This window comes from Oncorhynchus nerka, linkage group LG7, assembly GCF_034236695.1.
Source record: "Oncorhynchus nerka isolate Pitt River linkage group LG7, Oner_Uvic_2.0, whole genome shotgun sequence".
NCBI lineage: Eukaryota > Metazoa > Chordata > Actinopteri > Salmoniformes > Salmonidae > Oncorhynchus > Oncorhynchus nerka.
This window is the reverse complement of record NC_088402.1, coordinates 67,449,593-67,466,800: the sequence shown is the minus strand read 5'-3', so window position 1 is coordinate 67,466,800 and position 17,208 is coordinate 67,449,593. Positions and strand designations below refer to the sequence as shown.

The following is a 17,208-nucleotide window of genomic DNA, read 5'->3' as shown; positions in this document are numbered from 1 at the left end:
GTTTGCTTTTCACACAGAACTTGGCACATGTGGAAGTTAGCAATTACACATGCTCACACACTCTGTTGCCATTTCGATCTGCCTCAATTGTATCTGTAATGTATAGCATGACCTGGTCAAATCTTCAGAAGCATTTTGTAAATGGATCTGCAATATCATTCCACTGAGTGTGGAAAATATCACGCTGTGTTGTCTCAATGGCTCTGAAACGTCTGTCTAAAGTATGAATGGCTGGTGCTTTTCAACCAATGGTAAGTCAGTCAGTCTGTCAAGCATACCCATCCTTCTCCAAAGTGAGAAACTACAAATTATCACCATTGATGTCCTTCCAGATAAATAGGGATTTGAAGGCAGAGGTCCAGTTTGTGTCAGCAGCTGGCTCCTTCTCTGTGCCCATCAGATGCACCATAAAGAAATGTGATGTGAGTACTAAGAATGACCTCGTCTGAAGAGTGCCCATTTATCTCGGCATCCTACTCTGCAGCTTAGCCTGATGTCATCTGCATATTTCCTTAAATGGCTCCAAACGGCCCTCACGCCTCCGATTCCGTATGTATAGTATTACATTATCAATGTTGTAGTTCTTCATCTCTATTAATTTACCCTCTCATACTGTGTACTGTCATCCAAGTACTTATGCTCATTTTCATTGTGTCTCATGTCATGCATCTCCTAGCTCTCTGTAGACAGCAGCCTCATTGTCTTTGGCATCCACGTGGTGGGCCAGACCATTTCCTGGGCTATCACCCTGACCAATAGGAGGGCCCTGGGGACATCCTTCAACCTGGTCCCCTCTTCCTGCCCTTGCCCAGCTCCAGGCCCAGGCCCAGGCATAGGTTCAGGGCCTGTCCAAGGCCTCCTCCACCAGCACCCAGATGAGACCCTTACCCTTGATCCCTGCCACAGGGGTGTCCACATCAGGTTCCAACAGAGCCATATTGTTTTTTTCTGTTGAAAAATGTTTCTTATTAAATGGAAGCAAATGGAATGAAGCGGGGATAAACATACCTGATTTTGTCCAATAGTTACTGTCGTTTGCAACTGTTGGACTAATTAGTACACCCTAGACCAGCTAGATGCAGGCAAGTGTGTGCAAGGTGGTTTTGAATGTGTCAATGTCTGTCAACTTGATTACTTACATTTCTTTTGACTTTGTAAACTGTTATTTTGTGTTTTTTAAATGTAAGTCTACGTTGTAAATTTTGAGTCATAGGCTAGGTGGTAGCAACCTCATGCTGAGTATAGGGAACATTTGAGTATCATGTTGTAGCCTAAACTTATCGATGTTACATTGAGCTGGTTGAATGGAATAAGAATGACAGTCATCCAATATGCTCATAAAAAATGTATTGTCCTCCCTCATCTTAAACGGCACTAACCTCCACTGATATGGTGGTTATCTAAAGTCTAGACTACCTGTGTTCAGTGCTTAATTTGTAAATTGGGAGGTTTCAAGTTTTAATGTCACATGCACAAATACAGTGACATGCCTTTCTTGCAAATTCAAAACCCAACAACGCATTAATCAATATCAATGTATTACTAGAAAAAAATAAACAAAAAAACACTAGAATAAGATATACTGCGAATAAGATATAAGATATATTAATTACACAATATATGAAGTATACTATATAAAGGAAAGTCAGTTCCAATAACATATTTACATGTGCAGGGATACTGGAGTGATGGAGGTAGATATGTTTAGGGGTAAGGTGACTAGGCAACGGGATATAAGATAAACAGAGTAGCAGCAGCTTGCATGTGAGTGGGTGTGCAGGTGTGTAGAGTCAGTACAAATGTATTTGCATATTACGTGTGAGTGAGCAAATGATTGAGTGAGTGTCCGTGTGTATTGGAGTGACAGTGTGTGTGAGTGTGTAGCGTATGCATAGAGATACTGAAATAAAAGGTCAATAATAAAAATACAAGGTAAACTCGGTCCATGTAGCTATTTTGTTAGTTATTTATCGGTCGTATTGCTTGGGGATTGAAGCTGTTCAAGAGCCTGTTGGTGTCAGACTTGATGCACCGGAACCTCTTGCCATGCAGCAGCAGAGAAAATAGTCTATGGCTTGGGTGGTTGGGGTCCTTCACAATTTTCCGGGCCTTCTTTTCCTAGAGGTCCTGGATGGCAGGAAGCTTGGCCCCACTGGGCTGTCGGCACAACCCTCTGTAGCACCATGCGATCGAGGATGGTGCTATTGCCATACCAAGGAGTGATGCAGCCAGTCAATATGCTCTCGATGGTACAGCTGTATAACCTTTTCAGGATTTGATGGCCCATGCCAAACCTTTTCAACCTATTGAGGGGGAAGAGGCAATGTCATGCCTTCTTCACGACTGTGTGTGTGTTTGTTTGAACCATTTTGGTGATTTGGACCCTGAGGAACTTGAAACTGTCTACCTGCTCCACTATTTTGGTCGTTTAATGACTCTGCGGAGGTCATAGTGGGACTTATTGCACTTATTCCTGTCTTCGGCCGTAGCATCAGGGTTGTCTGCGATAGCTCTGTGTGCGGTAGCCATACTCTTTAGTTCAGAGACCAATCTCGGTGTTAATCCAGGGATTTTCATTGGTAAAGCAGCGAACATTCACCGTGGGTATAACGTTGCCAACGCATTTCCTAATGAAGCCGGTGATGGCGATGGTTAGCTCGTCGAAGTTATCGGCGGAGTCTCTAAACATATTCCAATCAGCGCTAGCAAAGCAGTCCTAAAGCATACCCTCTGATTCTGGTGACCATTCCTCAATGGAGCGAATCGCTGGTACTTCCTGTTTCAGCTTCTGCTTGTAAACACGAATTTGCCGAATGGATGGCCTTGTATGCTTTCTTGTGGGTAGAACAGTAGTGCTTTTACACCTGCATTGTTTGCTGTTTGGGGTTTTAGGCTGGGTTTCTGTACAGCACTTTGAGATATCAGCTGATGTACGAAGGGCTATATAAATACATTTGATTTGATTTGATTTAGTGGTCTAGGACATTATTATGGAATTGGGACACCAATTGGAGTTGATGAAGAGGCAAACCCTTCCCCCTTCGATTTCCCCACTTCACTGTCTTGTCCGCCCGGAGAATGGAGAATCCATCGAGCAGGATAGCCGTGAAGGGTATCTTGTCTGAGAGACATGTTTCTGAAAAGCAAAGAATATTGTCCTGTTAGTAGCAAATCCACAATCGGAGGTCATCCATCTTATTATCAAGTGACTGTACATTTTCCAGTAGAATGGAGGGAAGAGGTGACCGGCTTTCCCTTTGCCTTAATCTCACCAAGATCCCCCCTCTCTTGCCTCTGTAATGCCGGCATTTCCTCTTCAGTAGCCCGAAAATTGGGTTGGAATTACAGAGAGAGCCCAGGACAAATGAGTCGAAGTAGAAGCCGGAATTGGGGTAAGTAACTTCCGGTCTGATGAGTTCTTGTCGGTTGTAAAAAAATAATAGGGGAGATATTAAGTGAAAGTAGTCAAAAAAGGAACAACAAAATAATCACAAAATATCAAAGTTGGGTCGGTGCTTGCAAAACTGCAACCATCCAGTACTGTGCCATCTTGATTTGAAAAGGAGTGCGAGGGAGGGTGGCTTGGGGAGAATTGTATGCATATCATCATATTTGTGTAGTGGCATATAGCAGAAGATTACAGGCGCTTACAGAAGTTGCACACGTGGGGACCATTTTTAGTAGCCTAGGATCTGGAGAAAAAAATTATAATTTTATGCAAATCTACGTAATTATACATGACTGGAGACTTGACTGCAGAAGTGATCAAAATGGCAGACTACTTTGACACTGACAAACTGAGAATATGAGAAAAATAAAAACATCCTCGTCTTGAACCCATCAATAGCCTAGGCCTAGGCGTGTGTGGAGACACATATTGTACAAAATGAGGAGGAAATTATAGTCCTAGAAAAGCTTTCCAGTTTCATTGACTCGCCCAATGATGTGCAGCTCACTCGCCGGCAATGGCCGATGTGCTTGTGCCAAAACCCTAACTCTCTCATTTTACTTTGTAAAACTATTTGGAAGTTGATCAATTATTTGGGTAGCCTACAGCAGACAGATTAGTGTCTTCCCTTTTCAGCAGGAGCCATTTGCTTTCCAACCTGTGTTTTCCTGTGATTTTATTTGAAATATTGCAAAGGCCTATTTTGTCTGCAGTGCTGTTCAATGACAGATTTAATGACTGTTCCCAACTGTAGGCTATGCCTTGTTATTGGGCTACACACAATCCACAGCTACTGTAGGTCATTTTTTAAAGAGCTATTGATCCTCTGTGGCTAAATTATAGGCCTACTCATAGTGAGGTAGGCTATTCTAAATTATTTGATTTATTTCTGAACAGACAGCAGTAATTCTATCACTTTGGCAAATGTAGTAACATTTTTCAGGCATGTTGTAGCACCTCCAGCACAGTTCCTGGCGGCTATGATTCTATAAGGAAATAAATGATGAAGTGCTGCTGCCAACCAGAGTGAATATTGATGATGATAATGTAAATCAAGTCTTATCAAATGTTAATCAAATGTTATGCTGCTGTGGAAGTACTGTTGATATTTAAACTAGGCACCCACTGGTTGAATCAACATTGTTTCCATGTCATTTGGGTAGCTTGCTACACACACTTGACCGGTTTCTGCATTTTAAGCCATGCATGTTGGCACAACCAGATGCACATGAGCTCCATACAGTGCAGACCACTGAGCAGACCAGTGGTCCGCATAGGGGTGGGGGATAGCGAACTTCACGACTTCACGACAACTTGGGGCCATTGGGTTCAGAACAAAAATGAGAAAAGGGCACTTGGCGAGTGGGAGGGGAAAGAGGCAGCTGCTTGGGCACCGGTAGAACCCTATCTGTGCATGTGCCTGGATTAAATCAAGTTTGTGACTCTACAAACTTGTTGGATGAATTTGCAGTTAGTTTTGGTTGTGTTACAGATTATTTGCCCAATAGAAATGAATGGTAAATACTGTATTGTGTCATTTGGGAGTCACATATAACATATATTGTAAATAAGAATAGAATATTTTTCTAAATTAATTGTCAATAATGATGAGTGAGAAAATTACAGATGGGCAAAGATGATTTGAATATATCCAATAAGACACTTCTCTGGCCAGTGATGGAGTGCTGGTGTGTGTGTGTGTGTGTGTGTGTGTGTGTGTGTGTGTGTGTGTGTGTGTGTGTGTGTGTGTGTGTGTGTGTGTAGCTTCAACAGGAGAGAAGCACTTCAATATCAGCACCTCTGAGGGCCAGGAGAGCCCTGCATCACGGGTAGGGTTGCAAAGCTGCCAGTAGTTTGCCAAAGTTAACGGAACCTTCAGTAATTTTTGTAATTAATGGAAAATCTATGGCAATCTATCGCAACTTTGGTCATTTATACTTGAATAACTTTAAAATGTATTAATGTATAGTATTCGTTTTTTTAAATATGTGCCAATATTGTCCATGAGTTTCTAGTAGAAAGACCATATGGTTCAAAAGAATATAGCCTAATTAATGAAAAAAGCATATAATCAACAATAGCATTATTCTCAATTAACTCTTCCAACTATTGACTTTTTTCACAACTGCCACCAGTTTGATGCCAAAAATGTTCAACAAATCCATACTGACATAGTAAAATGTGTTTAAAAAATATATAACGGATATTTCATGCAGAAACCCTGATATTAAACACCAGTAGTATTCACTAAGTTGATGGTTTATATTTAGGACAATGTTTTACAGCTTTGTCATGACATTTCTTTTATCATCTTATTTAAATATGCACTATGCAGAAATCACTCAGCCATGTCCCGGTTGCTAAAATTCTAATAGTTTGCCTAATTTCAGTATATATGACAAAACAAGCAAGTATAGTGTAGAGAATCATTGTACCATCTAAACCACTGTGAAATATATTTTCCATAAGGGGGTGAACGTTATTTATAATAAGGGTTATAAGGAGACAATCAGACACATGTCTATGTTTACCCTCACTTATTGAACAGCCTAGAGCATTAGATATGCAGTTTTAGAATCTGTTCTTCCTCCTGTAAGCAGTATATGGCAACGTGGGGATTTTGATAGCACACAGGGCTGCGGGCCAGGCCACCATGGACAAGCAGTAGTGGAAAGAGTTCCTTTATGGTAAAAGCATTGCATGAATCTATCATCGTATTTGCAGGTCTGAGAAAAAATATCCTTTTATAAACGTTTCATGCAATTCTACGTAATTTTACATATTAGTGGAATATTTTTTTAATACCATACAAATCACAGAAATTACAGTCTAAGAATGGGCAGAAAGATAGGCCTACAGTATGTGTTCAACTTACCCTATTTCTCTAATGCCAAAGCAGTGTGTATTGTTTGCAATGAAACTTTGTCCATGGTGGTGTGGCCCTCAGCCCTGTGTGCTATCAAAATTCCTCCGTTGCCATGTAATTCTTACAGGGGAAAGAACACATTCTAAAACTGCATATCAAAGACTCTGGTCTGTTTAATAAGTGAGGGTAAACAGTAGATGGTACAAGGATTCTCTACACTATATTTGCCTGTTTGTAAATATTTAAATCTGAGACATCATTAGGAATCTGATCATGGTACTTTCAAAAGTTGGGCCTACCTTTAACCCAATGAGAGAAAGTCACAAGTGTTTCACTAAAAGCTGTCTGGGTTTAAACATCTTCTATTGTACAGAAAGTTAATAGCTTAATCAACTGGTAGTGAATGAATTAGATTACTTCCCAAGCAAAGTCAGCCTCTGAATGTCAAAGAAACAAAACAATGATATCCCCATATGCATTGGTCACGTCTTTATGGAAGGGTTGTGCCAGGTGAGGAAAGGGTTGCAGTGAGGCGAAATAGGCCAACATTTGTAATTGTATGTGTCACGCCCTGGTCATAGAGGGTTTTAATCTCTATTTTTGGTTAGGCCAGGGTGTGACTCGAGTGGGTATTCTAGTTTCTTATTTCTATGTTTTCTATTTCTTTGTGTTTGGCCGGGTGTGGTTCTCAATCAGAGGCAGCTGTCTATTGTTGTCTCTGATTGAGAATCATACTTAGGCAGCTTTTTCCCACCTGGGTTTTGTGGGTAGTTCATTTCTGTTTAGTGTTTTGCACCTTTCAGGACTGTTTCGGTTATTCCCTTTGTTATTGTGTTCCGTTTTAATAAAGAAAGCATGAACACTTACCACGCTGCGCTTTGGTCCAATGAATCCTCTTCCTCAGACGACGAAAACCGTTACAGTGTGGGACAATGTGGCATTTCACCACTCCCGTGCAGTCACAGAGTGGTTTGCAGCCCATCCCAGGATGGTGTCACTTTTCCTCCCACATTACTCTCCATTCCTCAACCCCATAGAGGAATTATTTTCCTTATGGAGGTGGAAGGTTCATGACCACCATCCACATGATCAAATGTCCCTCCTGGACGCAATGAATGCTGGTTGACTAGACATATCTATAGAAGATTGCCAGGGATGGACCAGGCATGCTAGAATATTCTTTCCTGGGTGTATTGCCCAAGATTACATAAGATATGATGTGGATGAGAATCTGTGGCCAAATGCAGAAGACAGGGTTGACTAGCATTGCTACTGTATCTGTATCGGGAAATGGTGTATATACAAATTCTTCTATTTTGGAATCACTCAATGCCAAAAAATGACAGAACATATTGAAGCTTATTGCACCATGTCGGATTAATTCCTGTAACATATACTGCAGTGAATTCTAAACAGTAGAGAGGTGTCATTATTGTTTTGTAAAGACATTTTACAAAAGAAAACATTGCGTAATGCTACCTGTTGTTAGTGTTTTTTAGGTCATTGTTTTATGAGTGACAAAGTGTGCTTGTTGGGTAACAACCTTTGCTAGTGTTATGGAAGATTGAGTTGATTTGAGAGCTGTATGAAGTGTTTTGGTAGTTTTAGTGCATTTTGGATGTGAAATTAACTGCTGTACCAAGCTGAAAGTTGGTTAGGAAAACTGTGTGAAGAGTTTTGAAAAAGTGACCTAAGTATTGAGAAATGGATCCTAGCAATTGTAAAAAAATAAATAATAATAATTTAATATATTTTACATGTGATAAGACCACACAGAGGGCCAGAGATGATTGCAGACATCTGTACAAATCTGAAGTACCCAAAAGGGCTACTAAATGTCTTGTAATAGATTACATAAAATCCTTGAAATATTTGCGTAGTTCAGTGATACACAAGTTTCCAGTAATATAGCCTGCCTTTCCAACCCTAATCACAAAACACAGAATAACTCCAAACAGTCAGGTAAATAAAACACATGACTCTTTGATGTATAAAAATGAAACATCTCTCTACTCAGCATGTTATATTTTTTTACTGATTAATAGATGCTTTGATAATGTGCGTGCGTGCTTGCGTGCGTGCTTGCGTGCATGCGTTCGTGCGTGTGTGCCTGCGTGCGTGCGTGAGGTGCAGTGTGTGTGGGGCGTGTCATTTTTTGCGCTCATGTGTACATATGTATGTGGTATCAGGGGCCCATACACGTGCTGTGTCAGAGACCCTGGGGGGTGTGGAGGCTGCCTCAGGAAGACGAGGCGAGGCCTCAGAGCAGCAGGAGGCAGTGACATCACCATCGGAGAGGTATAGTGCCTTTGAACAACTGCTATAGGAATCCCTTGGTCTAGTTATTATATTGTGTCATATGTACACACTACCAGATCAAAACTGAGACAGAATGACAATGCTACCTCACCAGTTCTTTGTAGAAGAGACTGGAATGTTGAGTGAAGAACAGAAGTTTGGTAAAAAAAAAAACGTTTAGTAAATTTGACCCTGTGTTGTCTTCCTGATACAGTTTTTCTTCTTCCCCTCTTCTCTGTACAGTTCTGTTTTGATATAAGTCTGCCTCTGTCTTTTTGTGTGAATGGGTAAAATGGTGAATTATCAGATACAAACAAATGTATAAAACATTAAAGCAACGTAGCAGCCGTCTTCATGCTAACACAAACACACACACATCCTCACTAGTTCTGTAGTGATAGAAGTCTGCCTTTGTCATCTCTCTCTCATCTCGTCCTCTCTCCAGCTCTCCTTCCATGGTGTGTTTGTGCACTAATGTCATGTGTGCCCTGTGGCCCTGTGTAGTTGTGGGCTTGTTTAGGGCTCATTACTCCTCTCTTGGGGGTAATGGTGCATTGCTGCGCTGCTCCCTCTGCCTTCTGTCTGTGTGGTGTGTGTGTGTGGTTGCGCATGCGTGAGATGTAGGGTACTGCATTAAAAATAGCTCTATATTTCATCAGGGGGTGTATTTACTTGGAACCAAACGGAAGCAAACAGGCCGAAACAGAATTTGTCCAATAAGAAGATATTGTTTCCCTTGCAAAAAAATGTTCTACGGTGTGCACTAATGAATACACCTCTGATACTGCACTTGATGATGTGACTGTTGTTGTGACCTGTACCCTTAAGACTTCCTCTTAAGCCTAGGTCAGAGAGGGGAGGTGGGCCCATTTTGAAAGTGTCCAACTACAGATTTTGTTCACACCCACCATTCCAGGGGAGGCTAAGATGGACTTCCACATCAAGTTCTCCAACCCAACCTGTGAATCGGTAAGATTTCCCTCATGAACTAACACTAGGCCTACGCTCTGCTAGATACAGTGGAAAACTCACAGTAAGACCAAAAGCATATTCAACCAAAGCCAATAGCCAGGCTTTAACCTATGTATGACAAAACAACTTACCTCTCGTGCTTTGAGAATTTGGAGTGATGTAATCAGTAAAATAAAAATTTACTCAATATTTACAATATTATGTGTGAAGACTAATGAGAAGAACGTCACTCTGGCTTAACCTTGGAAATGTCCAGGCACTAGTTTTGATTGACGGGGGCCTCGTTCATTCACAGATATCCATTGGAGTCCGAGGGACGGCTGTGTGCTTGCCTATGTGGGTGGCTTAGCCAAGCATTGACCTGAAGATCTGCATGTTCAATCGCCTCTATCTAGACAGCATCGTGGTCCAAAGTAGATGGGTCCGTCAATTGGTCAGAAAGGGTCATTCGTTCACATTATGTACAGTAGAGCTTTGCAGTTTGCTTATTAAATAGTTTTGTATTAGAAAAAAAAAGACGAGGCCTGTGCCGGAGTCAGGTCTAGTGGTAGTGCTGACAAATGTGTTACAAATCCTGCCTCTGCCTTTCCTCTCTGTCCCTCCATAGCTGTCTCCCCCTCTAGAAGACAACACATCCTTAAAACCGAATGCAGTGTAATAACACTTTTCATGCCGTTCATATTTGACACAATTATAGAGTTTGATTGTAGCTGCTGTTGCATATTCTGAGTACTACTCTGACACTGTGTTAAATTCCGTTTTTACAGAAAAACAGCTCATGGAAATCCCATGCAATCTCACGGCAGCACTTACTCAAGCTTTCCTCACATGTAACTCGGCAAAGATGGGGACAAACCAGAATATACAGTACATAATATTCAATAACATAACAAATGGCATGGAAATGTATTAGGCTTCACTTAAACCCCCAAAACCCTGGGACTACTGAATTGGATGGGGTCAAAGAACCCTGGATAAGCTGGTTCTGCTCTTGCTGTTTGAGATCTCAATCCCCTCTGCTTTAGATTTGGGATTGAACAACAGCAAATCCTTTCTTATTATGAATGTGATACATTATGCAGAGGGTTAAGAAAGCTCTGCCAGCAATTACATTTACAGGCATGTCTCTCCACCTGCGTGTCTGTGTCACAAGTCATAGAGCGAGGGTGGATTTGTGGCAGCTGCCATCTGGAAGCTGGAGCGCACAAAGTGCACGTGATGATGTGATGACAGTGACTCTGAAAATGACAGCTTTTTACCCCCCCCCCCCCCCCCCCCCCCAAGTCCCCAAAAACAGACACCAACTAGCATCATACAATATGTTACTTTTGCTTTTGAGTCAATGGTTTAAAGTAATAATATACTGTGTATAGCACTTGAAATATTTGGGAACAGCAAGAGCAACACCAACCAGAATCGCGCAATATGACTTAACTTTTGAGCCAACCATTAAAATATAGCCTAGAATAACAGTCGTTGACAGATTTCTGAGAAATGTGAGAGAAACACCAACCAGAGTTACACAATAAACCACTTTTGACATATTTCAGGGGACAGCATGTTTCATCTCAAACACCAAATCAAAGCCAAACATTTAAAACCATTTCCCACTAACACCTGCTGGGGAGTCAAAGAAGACGACAAAGCAGACGACGTGCTTTTCCTAAAACTACCTCCTTCCCTCTTTCTTCCCCCACTTATTTATAACAATACCTCCTGTATGCACAACCGTCCTCCTCTCACCTAGAGGAGAGAGGCTGTGTTGATTAATGTCTTCTGTTTCTGACGCCGCTCCTCTTCCTCCAGAATTAATAGTTCTTCTCTCCACCGCCTCACTTTTCAATCGAAGCCGGCAGATTCCTAAAAATAGATAATACAGGTGCCTAGACATTTCTACATTCTCCAATTGCCCTCTCTTGAGTTGGTTGATTTAGGGTTTATCTTTTGACATTGCTAGGAGAAAGGAGACATGGCTGTGGTGGTGGTGGTAATTACCCAAACTATTTCTGGGGTGCTGGGTATCCCATCAGGCCTTTGGCCACATGGGGTTTCACCAAGTGTGCCATCTGTACGTGCAAGGGATGGAAAGTGGCACCGCTACAGTATAGCCATCGGCACCTTGACTAGTGACGGATGTTAGTAGAGGCCTAAACCTTAACAAGTCATGAACGTTAACAATTATTATGATTATGGGAAAGCCTGGTCCCAGATCTGTTTTGCATGACAAGGAGTGGCAGGATGGCACAAACAGACTGATACCCAGTCTATCCATCATCACCTTCAGCACTAAACATTCACCAGTCATGGGTTCTATCATAAAACGGGTGTGAGCACTCTAGTCAGTTAGCTTTACCTTAGACTATCAGCCGAAACAAGCCTCATCAAAACTTATAATATCATTCCACCTTAAAATGTATGTGCCTTAACATTTACTTGCTTTAACTAGTATAACTGTATAAGCATTAAACATCCACCAGTCACAGGCATTATCACTAAACCCCAACTGGTCGAGCGTATTAGAATATAATACTTGCCTAATACCCTTTTGATAAACATGAACTTATCCAGTCATGAACGATGGGTGTCAGTTCAAACCCATAGCTGGTGGAATGCACTGGCACTGCAAGAAAACATATATATATATATATATAGGATGGGGAGCATCACTGCACAGCTATTTTCAGGTCTCTCCAGAGATGTTTGAGACATTCAGAGACTTGTCCAAAAGCCACTCCTGCGTTGTCTTGGCTGTGTGCTTAGGGTTGTTGTCCTGTTGGAAGGTGATCCTTCGCCCCAGTCTGAGGTCCTGAGCGCCCTGAAACAGGTTTTCATCAAGGATCTCTCTGTACTTTGCTCCGTTCATCTTTCCCTCGATCCTGACTAGTTTCCTAGTCCCTGCTGCAGAAAAACATCCCCACAGCATGATGCTGCCACCACCATGCTTCACTGTAGGGATGGTACAAGGTTTCCTTCAGCGTAACGCTTGGCATTCATGCCAAAAAGTTCAATCTTGGTTTCATCAGACCAGAGAATCTTGTTTCTCAATTCCTTTAGGTGCCTTTTGGCAAACTCCAAGCGGGCTGTCATGTGCCTTTTACTGAGGGGGGGGGTTCCGTCTGGCCATAAAGGCCTGATTGGTGGAGTGCTGCAGCGATGGTTGTCCTTCTGGAAGGTTCTCCCATCTCCACGGAGGAACTCTGGAGCTCTGTCAGAGTGACCATCCGGTTCTTGGTCATCTCTCTGACCAAGGCCTTTCTCCCCCCATTGCTTGGCCGGGCGTGTGGCCAGCTCTAGGAATACTCTTGGTGCTTCCAAACTTCTTCCATTTAAGAATGATGGAGGCCACTGTGTTCTTGGGGACCTTCAATGCTTCAGAAACGTGTTGGTACCCTTCCGTAGATCTGTGCCTCGACACATTCCTGTCTCGGAGCTCTACGGACAATTCCTTCAACCTCATGGCTTGGTTTTTGCTATGACATGCACTGTCAACGTGGGACCTTAAATAGACAGGTGTGTGCCTTTCCAAATCATGTCCAAGGTGGACTCAGGTGGACATTAATTTTTAGAAACATCTCAATGATGATCAATGGAAACAGGATACACCTGAGCTCAATATCGAGTCTCATAGCAAAGGGTCTGAATTATGTAAATAAGGTATTTCTTTTTTGGATTTTTTAATATATTTGCTAACATTTTTAAAAACCTGTTTTTGCTTTGCCATTATGGGGCATTATGTGTAGATTTTAGAGTAAGGCTGTAATACCACAAAATGTGCAAAAGGTCAAGGGGTCTGAATACTTTCCAATTGCACTGTGTGTGTGTGTGTGTGTATATATATATATATATATATATATATACAGTGCAATTGGAAAGTATATGCTTTATTGTCACATACACCGGATAGGTGCAGTAAAATGTAATGTTTTACAGGGTCAGCCATAGTAGTACGGAGAGTAGTTAGAGTATAATAGTTAGAGAGTTAGTTTTATGGAGAGTCATGCCTCATGATTAGAGAACATACAGTAATCGGTCATCTTTTTACCTAGAGCCACATACACAGAGCCATAGTATATATATGGTATATACAGTACCAGTCAAAAGTGTGGACACACCTACTCGTTCAAGGGCTTTTCTTTAAACAAATCAAAATATATTTAATATTTGAGATACTTAGGTAGCCACCCTTAATGGCAGTTTTGCACACTCTTGGCATTCTCTCAAATAGCTTCATGAGGTAATCACCTGGAATGCATTCCAATTAACCGGTGTGCCTTGTTAAAAGTAATTTGTGGAATTTCTTTCTTTCTTAAAGCAGAAGATGTCCATATTATGGCAATTACAGCTCAAATAAGCAAAGATAAATGACAGTCCATCATTACTTTAAGACATGAAGCTCTGTCATCGAGTGTATAAGAGGCGAAGTCAGGTACAGGAGAGTAGAGTGATGTAAACAGGCACACAATATTTTAGTTCCAAAGCGAGAGCACTACATAAATCAAATGCGCTCAAAACACGGAACATAACAATAGTAAAGAGCGTAATAAAACACCACAATAACATGAAACAATTACACACAAAACATGATGGGAAACAGAGGGTTAAATACAAGTAAATTGATTGGGGAAATGAAAACCGGGTGTGTATGGAAACAAGACAAAACAAATGGATATATGAAAAATGGAGCGATGATGGCTAGAAAGCCAGTGACGTCGATCGCCGAACGCCACCCGAACAAGGAGAGGAGCCGACTTCGGCGGAAGTCATGACAAGGCCAGTCAATGCGGAACATTTCAAGAACTTTGAACGTTTCTTCAAGTGCAGTCGCAAAACCATCAAGCCCTATGATGAAACTGGCTCTCATGAGGAACGCCACGGGAAAGGAAGACCCAGAGTTACCTCTGCTGCAGAGGATAAGTTCATTAGAGTTAACTGCACCTCCGATTGCAGCCCAAATAAATGCTTCACAGAGTTCAAGTAAGACATATCTCAACATTAACTGCTCAGAGGACACTGCGTGAAGCAGGCCTTTATGATCGAATTGCTGCAAAGAAACCACTACTAAAGGACAACAATAAGAAGAAGAGACCTGCTTGGGCCAAGAAATACAAGCAATGGATATTACGCAAGTAGGTGAACGGATTATGTCCGCATGTGTGGTTCCCACCATGAAGCATGGAGTAGGAGGTGTGACGGTGTGAATGTGCTTTATTGGTGACACTGTCAGTGATTTATTTAGAATTCAAGACACACTTAACCAGCATGGCTACCACAGCATTCTGCAGCGATACGCCATCCCATCTGGTTTGCGCTTAGTGGGACTATAATTTGTTTTTCAACAGGACAATGACCCAACACACACCTCCAGACTGTGTAAGGGCTATTTGACCAAGGAGAGTGATGGAGTGCTGCATCAGATGACCTGGTCTCCACAATCACCCAACCTCAACCCAATTGAGATGGTTTGGGATGAGTTGGACCGCAGAGTGAAGAAAAAGCAGCCAACAAATGCTTAGTATATGTGGGAACTCAAGCATTTCTCATGAAGCTGGTTGAGAGAATTCCAAGAGTGTGCAAAGCTGTCATCAAGGCAAAGGGTGGCTACTTTGAAGAATTTAAAATCTAAAATATGTTTTCATTAGTTTAACACTTTTTTGGTTAATACATGTTATTTCATTTTGATGTCTTCACTATTATTCTACAGTGTATAAAATAGTAAAATTTAAGAAAAACGTTGAATGAGTAAGTGTGTCCAAACTTTTGACTGGTACTGTATATATTGAGATCTCGTCATATGTCTCTGCTTTCACCCACAAAATGATGAGTTCATTAGACTGCTCAATCCAATTTAAATCTGAAATGGCTATAATTGATTATGGGTCTTTGAATTCCTGGGAGAGCCGTTTGAAGGTTGTCATTTGGCTCGGGTTAAGATGGCTGCTTCGACACCCCTGAGTGTCCTTGTCTCTGGGAGAAGAGCCATCTGTTTGACCACCTATTAAAAGTGGGTCACATAGTTGGAAAAAGGAAAAACTAAGGAGTGCGCCCGTTCGGTGGCACCTGTCAAAATGATTTCACTGCAGGTTCAAGACGTCTCACCTCAGTATCCCTGAAGAAAATGGACATGATGGGAAAAAAACTCAGTCACTTGAGTGGAGCTGTTGAGAAGGGAGCTTGTGTGTGTGTGTCGTTAGGCTGCGTGGAGAATTCCCTGGGTTGGCATTCATTTATATCACCACAGCTACATCAGGAGACTCTTCGCCTCCAGCACTACCATCTGTTGGATCCCCCTGAAATTGGGTCAGCTACAGTGCCTTGCAAAAGTATTAATCCCCCTTGGTGTTTTTGTCATGCTCTGACCGTAGAGATCTTTTTATTCTTTATGTTTGGTTGGTTTAGGGTGTGCCTCGGGTGGGAAACTCTATGTTCTTTGTTTCTATGTTTTGGCCGGGTATGGTTCTCAATCAACAGCTGTCTATCGTTGTCTCTGATTGGGAATCATACTTAGGCAGCCTTTTTGATTTTGTGGGTAGTTGTCTTTGTTAGTGGCCTGTATAGCCCTAGTAAGCTTCACGTTCGTTTTTGTTGTTTATTGTTTTGATGGAGACATTTATAATAAAAATAAATTTACACTCACCATGCTGCACCTTGGTCCGGTCATTTTCAAGACAACTTTGTTGACAGTTTTTCTTATTTCGCTGCATTACAACCTGTAATTTAAAATTAATTTTTATTTGTTTTTCATGTAATGGACATATACAAATAGTCCATATTGGTGAAGTGAAATGAAAAAAAAAATGAAAAATGTAAAAACGGAAAAGTGGTGCGTGCATATGTATTCACCCACTTTGCTATGAAGCCCCTGAATAAGATCTAGTGCAACCAATTGCCTTCAGAAGTCACATAATTAGTTAAATAAAGTCCACCTGTGTGCAATCTATGTGTCACATGATCTCAGTATATATACACCTGTTCCGAAAGGTCCCAGAGTCTGCAACACCACTAAGCAAAGGGCACCACCAAGCAAGCGGCACCATGAAGACCAAGGAGCTCTCCAAACAGGTCAGGGACAAATATCCAAAACTTTGAACATCCCACAGAGCACCATTAAATCCATTATTAAAAAATTGAAAGAATATGGCACCACAACAAACCTGCCAAGACAGGGCCACCCACCAAAACTCATGGACCAGGCAAGGAGGGCATTAATCAGAGAGGTAACAAAGAGACCAAAGATAAGCCTAAAGTAGCTGCATAGCTCCACAGTGGCGATTGGAGTATCTGTCCATAGGACCACTTTATACCGCACACTCCACAGAGCTGGGCTTTAAGGAAGAATGGCCAGAAAAAAGCCATTGCTTAATCTTGGAACTACCCATCCCGGATCCGGGAGAATTGTCATCAACTACACTAATTAGCATAGCGCAACGGCCAAATAATCTTAATAGAAAATATTCATGAAATCAAGTGAACTATAGCGAAACACAGCTTAGCCTTTTGTTAATCACCCTGTCGTCTCAGATTTTGAAACGATGCTTTACAGCCAAAGCAAGACAAGCGTTTGTGTAAGTTTATGGATAGCATAGCATTATGTCCAGCTAGCAGCAGGAAGCTTGGACACGAAAAT

At 41.6% G+C, this 17,208-nt stretch overlaps 1 pseudogene; it reads left to right on the top strand.

Annotated features, from left to right (window-relative positions):
- Positions 1 to 227: 227 nt before the first annotated feature.
- The window catches only part of LOC135572654 (cilia- and flagella-associated protein 74-like), a 54,265-nt pseudogene continuing 37,284 nt past the window's right edge, over positions 228 to 17,208 (top strand).